The sequence below is a fragment of the Prunus persica genome, chromosome G2 (assembly GCF_000346465.2).
Source record: "Prunus persica cultivar Lovell chromosome G2, Prunus_persica_NCBIv2, whole genome shotgun sequence".
Classification (NCBI taxonomy): domain Eukaryota; kingdom Viridiplantae; phylum Streptophyta; class Magnoliopsida; order Rosales; family Rosaceae; genus Prunus; species Prunus persica.
The window spans coordinates 4,435,934-4,445,041 of NC_034010.1; the positions used below are offsets into that span (position 1 = coordinate 4,435,934).

At 39.8% G+C, this 9,108-nt stretch overlaps 1 long non-coding RNA gene and 1 pseudogene across 2 annotated transcripts; both read right to left on the bottom strand.

The window, feature by feature from the left end:
- Positions 2,125–2,679, bottom strand: LOC109947066. The gene is made up of 2 exons (XR_002270065.1): positions 2,611–2,679; positions 2,125–2,388 (listed from the first exon to the last, which is right to left on the bottom strand). It is a non-coding gene; the product is annotated as an uncharacterized LOC109947066 (long non-coding RNA).
- On the bottom strand, positions 3,718–5,264 carry LOC18787243 (annotated as a pseudogene). Its single transcript, XR_002270064.1, has 2 exons — positions 4,353–5,264; positions 3,718–4,271 (listed from the first exon to the last, which is right to left on the bottom strand). The product of XR_002270064.1 is annotated as an uncharacterized LOC18787243 (transcript).

The window sequence follows — 9,108 nt, forward strand, 5'->3', positions numbered from 1 at the left end:
ACAGCATGCTGCTCAAAACTATCCAAATTTTGCTATTTTGATGGCTACTTCCCACTATTAACATCTCAATGTATATACAAACAAGTCTACTATTTTAACATAACAAGTAGCCTGTAAAATATGTTATTACTTCCTTTTTTGCAACTTATACTCCCTTAGTTAAACATAATGCTACAAGTTAAATCTCATTGTATATATAAACAATCTTACTTTGTCTACGTAATTTCAAAACCCGCAGCATCGCGCGGGCTTTTCTGCTAGTTGAAATTAAAATCGATATTTTTTAATCGGTCTGATTCAGTCTGGTTTTAGTGAGAAAAAAATTAGAAAACTGACCAATCTGGTTTGAATCGATTTTCGTCGTTTTTTTCGATTTTGAATCGGATTATTATTTTATTTTTCAATTTTATTTTTTATTATAAATTCTAACTAAAATTTTAGTTTTTTGGGCTTGAAAATTATCAACTGATCCAATTTCATACAAAAAGATATATTAGGCCTAGAAAAGAGAGATGTTTTGAAGTTTGACTTGAGGAAATGTTAGTTATGGGATTAAAAATGTAGCATTGAATTTAAATAATTTTGTAAAAAAAAATTATATATTACACAATCAGTCCGGTCTGGTCTGATTTGATTTAGTAAGGTGTGAAATCGAAATCAAAACCGAAACCAATCGGGTTCAGTTTGATGTCAGTTTGTTGACTTGTTTAGTCAATCAATTTTTTTTCCTATATTTTCCATCCAGTCCGATTCGGTGTTCCGCTTTTGCCGTCCCCATGCCCATCCCTAATTTCCACCCCTGTTCTATTTCTCATCCACCTTATCTTTAAAATTTTAAAAACAAATTTACCACTTTGTAAAATGACATTTATAAACTTAAGGAAAACAATTATGGAGAATCTTTTCATAGCTACAACAAGGCAGAGAATAAAAAAAACTAAAAGATCCAGAAAATTGAAATAGACTAAAACATTTATCCGATCCATCAAATACAACTTGATCTTCTCCATATATCAACTATTAATGATTAGCAAAGAGACTTTGCTTGAATCAATAATTAAATGGTATTTTGGGAATAATGGTGAGTGGAAAGATAAAATTGTATTTTTTTTCAAATTTTCGTGGTAAGTGGGAAAATAAAATGGATGAGGAAATAGGACAGTGGTGGAAATAACAGCACTCTTAATTAAACAAGGGTGCAAGGTGTTAAAAAGTTGAATGTGATCCACTAGTGTAATAGTTTGGAGTAAATGCTCAATAAGAAATGTCCTAAAAAATACAAAAAGTCGAATGAGACCCAATGGCTTAATTACCCAATCTAAATTTCTCGATTCATAACTTCATTCATTTGTAAGAAATAAATATTAACTATATGTCTTTAAACCAAGATTAGAAGAAACAGAAATGAAAAAACACTCATAAAAGAGGATTGTGCTTTTATTTTTATTATTTTTTTTGGACTAAGGACAATGAAAACTGTTTCCAAATTGGGTTTCATTTGCCATTCCCATGAAAAGTCATTGCAAGCATAAAGTTACATTTTTCTATGACCAATTTGTCTTGTTGACAATTGAGATACCAATTCTATCCAAATAAACATTACATTTTTTTTTTATTTTATACAAATGATATTCTAGTCTAAATTAATCTAAATTACAGAGAAGAAGATTCAAACTCAGGTGCATAATGAGCATCACATACTCCCTAGCAAACTTCGCTAAGCCCATGTCTACTTCATTACATTTTCCTTGCATGCTTCTAATGTAAGGGTAGAATTGAAAAATTAAGTGTACTTTTGTTTTTAATTTCTGCATAAATCAAACATAGAAAAATAAACTAAAATAATATTTTCAAGTTAATTTAGCAGTATAAAAGATGGAAAAAGACTTCTAGTTTCCATTCCATCCCCTCATAAAAGACATTGGAATTGATTTCCCACAAATCCATTTTCTTTGAACCAAAGGGATCCAAGTTCCCCCAATCCATAAAAGAACAAAAAAAATGATATTTTTGACCAGTAAACAATATTTGACAGTAAAATTGTTCTATTTGAGACCTGGATTACGTTTAGATGACCTATTCGATTCTGACTTGGATTATGTTTAAATGACCTACTAGAGTTTATTTAAATGAAGCAAACAGTAGAGAATTGAATTGCAAGTAAGAAGAGAAAAGGAAGTAAACAGAGAAGAAGGGAGAGAATCGACCTAATTGATAGGAACCCACTCCACTCGTTTATGCCTATTGATGGATTTCACCTTCTTCTTCTCCACCTTATAATTTCAGCCTATTCACATTTTCCAGATTATGAAAGGAAATTCAACCCCTAGAGCAAATTCTCCAAATGCATTTCCATGATGAAGAGGCTCACAATGCATGTAACATTTCCTGATGAGAACAGTAATTTGCAAATTAAATTGAGGTGCAGAGAATCCACAATCTGAATGATAAAATGTAAACTGATCAATAAATATTTACATGCAGAAATTATGCACCAGCATTTCAATAACATACTAGGAGAAGTTTCTATGTGAAAACAGAACTGTTTGGAAACCATAGCATCAGAAAACTGAAAGATGAATTCTGTAACGTGCATCATTAACCTCTCACCTTTCCATATTTGCTGTCATATTTTCTCAACCATTTATAAAGTAGCTTGTCTGCAGCAAAAGGTGTACTGTAGTAAGTTAGTAACATTTGTTTATAACCAAATAATAGTTAATAGATTGAGGAATCAGACTAACAGATCAAACATGGATTGTACCCTCAATGCCCCACTGAGTCAAAGCAGCAATACCAGAAAACATACATTTCTAGTTCCCATTTTCAGGTGGTTAGCTTGATAGTGCTTGTACAATGATATACCTCAATCCTCAGTGTCACATTTTCTCGAGAAGGCAATGCAGATATAAAAACAATTAGAAAGAGATGTTCACAGCATGAATGCGCTGTAGATAAAATAACTATACAGCTTCAATTCAAAGCTGTAAAGCGTCACAATCTCCATAACCTAAATACTGAATTTACATAGTTGTTTATTTATCAACCGTTGTAAGACTCTAACTATTGAAAATTCACAGCATGCATAGAATGAGCACACTGAACAGAATGTTTTAAAATTTCATTTTCCTGCCAGTTCCAGTAAAAAGTTCAGACTTCCTCTGGGGACAAAAGATCCAGCTTATTGGAACAATGACGAGTCAATTGTTATCGGTGGGGACGAATGAATCCGTTATAAAGCCTCTGGAGATTTTCTGATCTCAAGCGAGAGGCATGCCGGGGATCAATTTACTTATTAATTTTCTTATGACCTGCAGCTGCAGCACTCAATGGCATGCATGCTAAGTTAAGTTTCAATCAAAACTAGAAGAACTCCTCTTTAAATAAGTAAAGAGGTATACAGATAAGTGAAATTAAAGGTGAGATTCGAATCGGAAAAATAATATCAATTAACATAATCATTTGCATCAACAGTTTCTGTCGTTTTCACCACTTGTCCAATTGCCAATAGTAATGCACCAATGCGACCCTTAGTTTTCATTACGTGCACATTTTGGTTGCCGGCTTTGAAGTCACTGAATTGTACTTCTTGGAACTGTTAAATGAATAAATATTTCTCACATTTTTGCATTGACTTCTAACTTGAAAAGATTTTGTCCTTTTCACTCACCTGCAGAGGAGTTTAAATTGGACCCCAACAGAAGCAAGACATGTGTATTGTATCAAAAGCAATTTTCCAAGCAAAACACTGCAGCATCAAGGTGTTAAAACTGTTATAACATCATACATCCTGGAATTCAACTTTCCCTTGATACACATTCAACAATTGAGGTATTTCCTTGAGATATGCAGTTACAAATTTCTCCAGGAAGTGCTTCTCCACAGGCCGCAACACAGAACCCAAATGCAAGTTTTCATCTATAACTCCTTTCAAAAACAAAACCTTAACAACCGAACACCTTGGGATCAGTCTCCTCTTTAAACTCAAGCTTAGGACCACAGGACAGGATATTGGGCAATCTTTCTTGACGGCCATCCCATGTTGTTCACTAAAAGATCCATTACTTCCATTACCTTCTTCTCCGAGTGAATCATACACTGCGGATACCGCCTGAAAGCAGAGAGAATATCGTCATCAGACCAACCCCATCTACTATAAAGTTCCCAACTTCGATTCCATACTGACTTGTGCCTACCACACAATACACGTAGAGCAGACACGGAAGTGGCTTTTTCCAGATTAAATCCCATTTCCTTGACCTTACCCACAACTACACCAAACCTTTCGTGCTTTAGCAACAGAACATTAGTATAATGAGCCAGCAACAGATTAATGCATGATTGGGGCATACCTAGTTGTCTCAAAAGATCAATATTTGGCACCACATTTTTGGAGTGGCCTTCGAAGAAAAACCACGAGCGGCCCTTCAAAACAGAAACAACCTTGTTCTCAGGAATCAAGCTCCTAAGGAAATTATAATCGGGTAAAATCTCTTTCTCCAAGCTTCTTGACAAAATCTGCGGACAGAAAGCCAGAGTTTTCGCAAGGTCCTCCTTTGAAATTCCGAGAGAGATGAAAAACCGAAGCTTTGGCAGAAGGGTTTGCTCAGGATCGGCTAAAAGAACTTCTGGGTGTAACCTGACAAACTTTGAGAGCTGGGCTTCAGAGAGTCCATGGTTTCTCACAAGGGCCAAGACGGAGTCTGCTCTTTCTGGGGTTTGCAACTCGACCTTCTTGGATGCTGAAATTGCAGCTTTTGGAGACAACCCACATGAGTTTATGAGGTAAGTGACTGTGAAATTGTGTTGGTTTGCCGAGATTTCTGAGGTGAAGTGTCGGCAGAGTAACTGATTTTGAAGAGAAAAATTTGAGGGTTTTCGATCTCCAACAACAAACCTTTTAGTTTTTGAAGCAAATGTAGAAGAAAGTATTGAATAACCCAATCTGAGGCTCTTCAACTTGAAGAGCAATGCCATATTTAGAAGTCGACAATAATCAATTTCTATTGGAAAATCGAAAAACCCTAGTTGAAACCTGAGGCCTGAGGTAAGTTGATTTTGGAATGTTACTCTTGTTGCAAAGAGCTCCAGAGTAGAAGTAGAAGAAGCTGGGAATGAACTGCGGCGCGGAGACCAAAAACAGAGCGGCTGATTTCTGGTTAATTTCGGCTTTCGCTTTGATACGGAAACCCAACTTTCTCCTAAGTTAACCCAGCTTAATATTTACACCCAACTCCTTTTTTAAAAAAATTGTAAATTTTATTCACAAGGCTAAAATAGAGCGAACTTTACCTCGAGTTTTAATTGAGTTCTGAATTTTTTTATTTAGGCAATTACATCGGTGAACTCAATAGGTAGTTCCAATCCAATTAGGTCCTACCGTGATAATTCGTCAATTTAGTCATCAAATGAGGGTTAATAACATCATTTCTAGTTCCTCAACCCCTTCTTCCTCTTCTACCTTTTCAACCCCTTGCCACCATAACCATCACCACCATCACAAGGGCTTTTTTGAACCAAAAAGCTTTGATATCGTTGACACTCTCCCGAACAAGAGCCCTCATCTTCCAATCACCGACCCCACTCCCATTTCTACCACAAATCTATTGACTCAGTAGACAGTTGAAGCTAATCCCAACGATTCCGAAAGTGCCTCACAATCGGTTTAACCACCCGCCTTTGTCCTCTGTGAAGTACCACCAGTCGATACTGAGAAACGTCCCGGTGTTGGCCAATGCGATGAGGAATCACAGCGAATTAGACGTAGTGGACGACGACCGTGATGACTGTGGAAGCAAAATATCTACGGATCCAAGGTCAAATAATTAAGCCAATCACTTTGGGAATTATTTGATTCTTACTCTAATTGCGTCAATCTCTCCTAATTGGGGAAGAATCATTCCTTTCCATTGTGGAATTATTCTTCCAAAACCCTAGCCTCCGATGCTCCTATAAATACATGGCTACACCAAGGGTTGATGTACATCTAAACTTCAGTCTGAAACTCTGCAGAAATTCTATCTCACAAACCCTAACCTTTAAGGACCCGCCCCGAATTTTCTCAAAACCCGAGATGAACCCTTTGGAATTCCTGACATCACCCCGATGCCAGGCCCACTTACTAAAAACCGAGACTTCCTGCCGAAATTTCGGCAGAGTCTCCCCTATAAATTGGACATTTCCCAAAATTTCAACCTGCATAAAAACGCATTTAATATTCCCAACTGGCAGCATGCACAATATAATTTCATGCAATTCACACAAATGGCCTTCGGCCTTTCAATAATTCCTATCCAACTACCAAACCATTCAAATACAAATTATGACTAATATTTAGTCTGCGGCTGCACCTAATAACCTCAGGTTGCCTACGTACCCTCCTTGAGGGATCAAGCCACACGTAGTTCTTCCCTAAAACCCAGTTCCACACTTGGGCGATACCTTATTTTATTTCTCTGGATTTCACATATTCTCCCCTTACGCCGGTACAACCAACGCCACGTATGGGGCCTGTCAACACGCCGGATAACCTACGCCACGTGCGACCATGCCATACTATCATAATGGCTCCCCATACGCCGGTACAACCAACGCCACGTATGGGGTCTGTCGACACGCCGGATAACCTACGCCACGTGCGACCTCAACACAATATCACATAATCTCCCCATACGCCGGTACAACCAACGCCACGTATGGGGCCTGTCTCAACGCCGGATAACCTACGCCACGTGAGACCTGAACATCATATTACATAGCTCCCCATACGCCGGTACAACCAACGCAACGTATGGGGTCTGTCCCAACGCCGGATAACCTACGCCACGCTGGACCTAACTTTCACTTGGTGGTACTTGTAGTGGATCCAACATCCGATGAGGTACCTAAAGTAGTGCGTATAGCACTCCAAACTGACATTCTAGACTCTGTTGTACCCTTGTACCACCATACATAATTATATAAATAATTCTAATATTGTGTAACCCTCCACAATAGTCTAGCTCCCGATAATTCCCCCTGGAAGAGTGAGATTACTCCGGGAGACTCACGGTCAACCAAGGGTCACACTACTCTAACCCTGGTCAAATAGACCTGCAGAACCCACGACCTCCAATTTCCGATCCGAAGTTCCCTATGGGTTCTACCAGGTACAGGACACTTGTCCTGCCAGTTTGGTTCAGATCGGACGGTCGGATCGCTCACGATCGTACGATCCGACGGTTAATATAAAATATAAACTTTAAATTATTATTCGGAACATCCGGGGCTCCGATTCACGATCCGTGAATTCCTACACGATCCTAGAAATACCTAGATTAACATATATTAAATTTGGGACCATCCGACGGTCCCAACCTATCGAACCCGGATAACGCATAATATGCGATTATCCGTTCGATAGTCAAACGACGTCCGAATTGAGATCCGCAAAATCCTACGCACTCGTGACAACCTAAGGATCTCATTGGAACACATCGCTACTTTTTCTACAGTTCCCACGAGCGATAACGCTTCGCCGGAAAATCTCAACATCTCGGCTCCAAACTCCTACCCTAGGTATAACACCCTATTTGGAGCCACTTTTGTTCTTGGACCTACCCCAAAAAGTGGCCGAAAATGGCCGATCACGGCGGCCGAAGTTTTGGCCGATTTTCAATTCGAAAATCGAGTGATCTAGAGATCGAATCGATCAAAACCCAACCAACATGCAGCTAGAACAGCTCGAGAGGTTCAAAATCCATACCTGGGTAGACGAAATTGGTGGCCGGAGGAGGGAGATCGACGGCGTTGAAGTTTCGACGACTTCCCGGCAGTTTTCTGCATTTTCCGGCCAGCATCGGCCGCGTCGCCGTTGGGGAACGGTCGGGGAAGGAAGGGGACGTCGTCCCGGTCATTTTGGTACCGGCCCAGCCCACAGCCGTGGTCGGTGGCCGGAGATACGAGGAGAGAAAGAGAGAGAGCCGACGGGAGAGAGAGAGAAGTCGCGGGAGAGAGAGAGAGGAGAGAGAGAGAAACCAGATTTTTATTAAAAAAATCCCATTTTGAAATATTTACGATTATGCCACTGGACTTCTTTTGACCATATCTCTCTCGTTACAACTCCGATTCGAGCCCACTACGTGTCTGTGAACTCGTCTCAGTACGACCTATCCAAAAATATAAGTCACGGTCCCAAACTCTCTCTGGTTAAAAATATGACTAAAATACCCTTAAATAATTAAATAATTAAATAAGGGTAAAATTTGGGGAAATTTGGGGTCGGGGTGTTACAGACTACCCCCCTTATAAAAATTTCGTCCCCGAAATTTCCTACCTATCACTCGAAGGGTTGTGCGCATGGGGCCCGCATCTACCACTCGGGTTCCCCAAATTCTTTCTCCACAACCGCGTTGGCAACCCAGCCAAAAGCTCTAGCTACGCAAACAGAGCAAGAGAAGTCTCCTTCTCTAACTATGGCGAGCTCGCGTGAGAGAGCAAGGAGGAAGAACCCTAATGTTCCACTCCTGTCAATCGCGGCATTCAAGCCCACGCGAATGAAGTACGATTCCACCCAACTCCACCACTTCTCCCTTTAATTTGCCAACATGATTCTTTGAGAGAAATGTCAGAAAGGATCATTTTTACCGAATTGTAATCATCGTCGATCTCTCTCGACCATGATCCATTTCTGATTCCAATGAAGGATCTCTACTCAAACGTGCTCACGTGAGAAGAGACCCCAAAGTACTCTCTTCATCTCCATAGGTAGGATTACTCAATCCATCTGGGTCTCGTCCTTGGATTTGACCACAGTATTCCTACTACACACGAGCCTCTTTCTGTAAGAGACACTTGTGATTTCGATTATACCAACGCCACCCTTCAGACCCTGGATCCCTTGATCCAATGTCGGGGAGTTGCTCGTCCCAGAGAGAGGTTATGCTCTTAGGATCTTCGACTCGGTGCTCTAGGCACACAATCGAAAATTAGCAACATGTTCAGGCAATGGAGGATCCCTAGAAGTAGGTTGATCCACTCCCTACCTCCCGCTTATGCGGACCCAATGGACAACTTTGTCATAGGGACATCCAACTGTACCATACGTACAGGTGTTACCCTATGCAAACT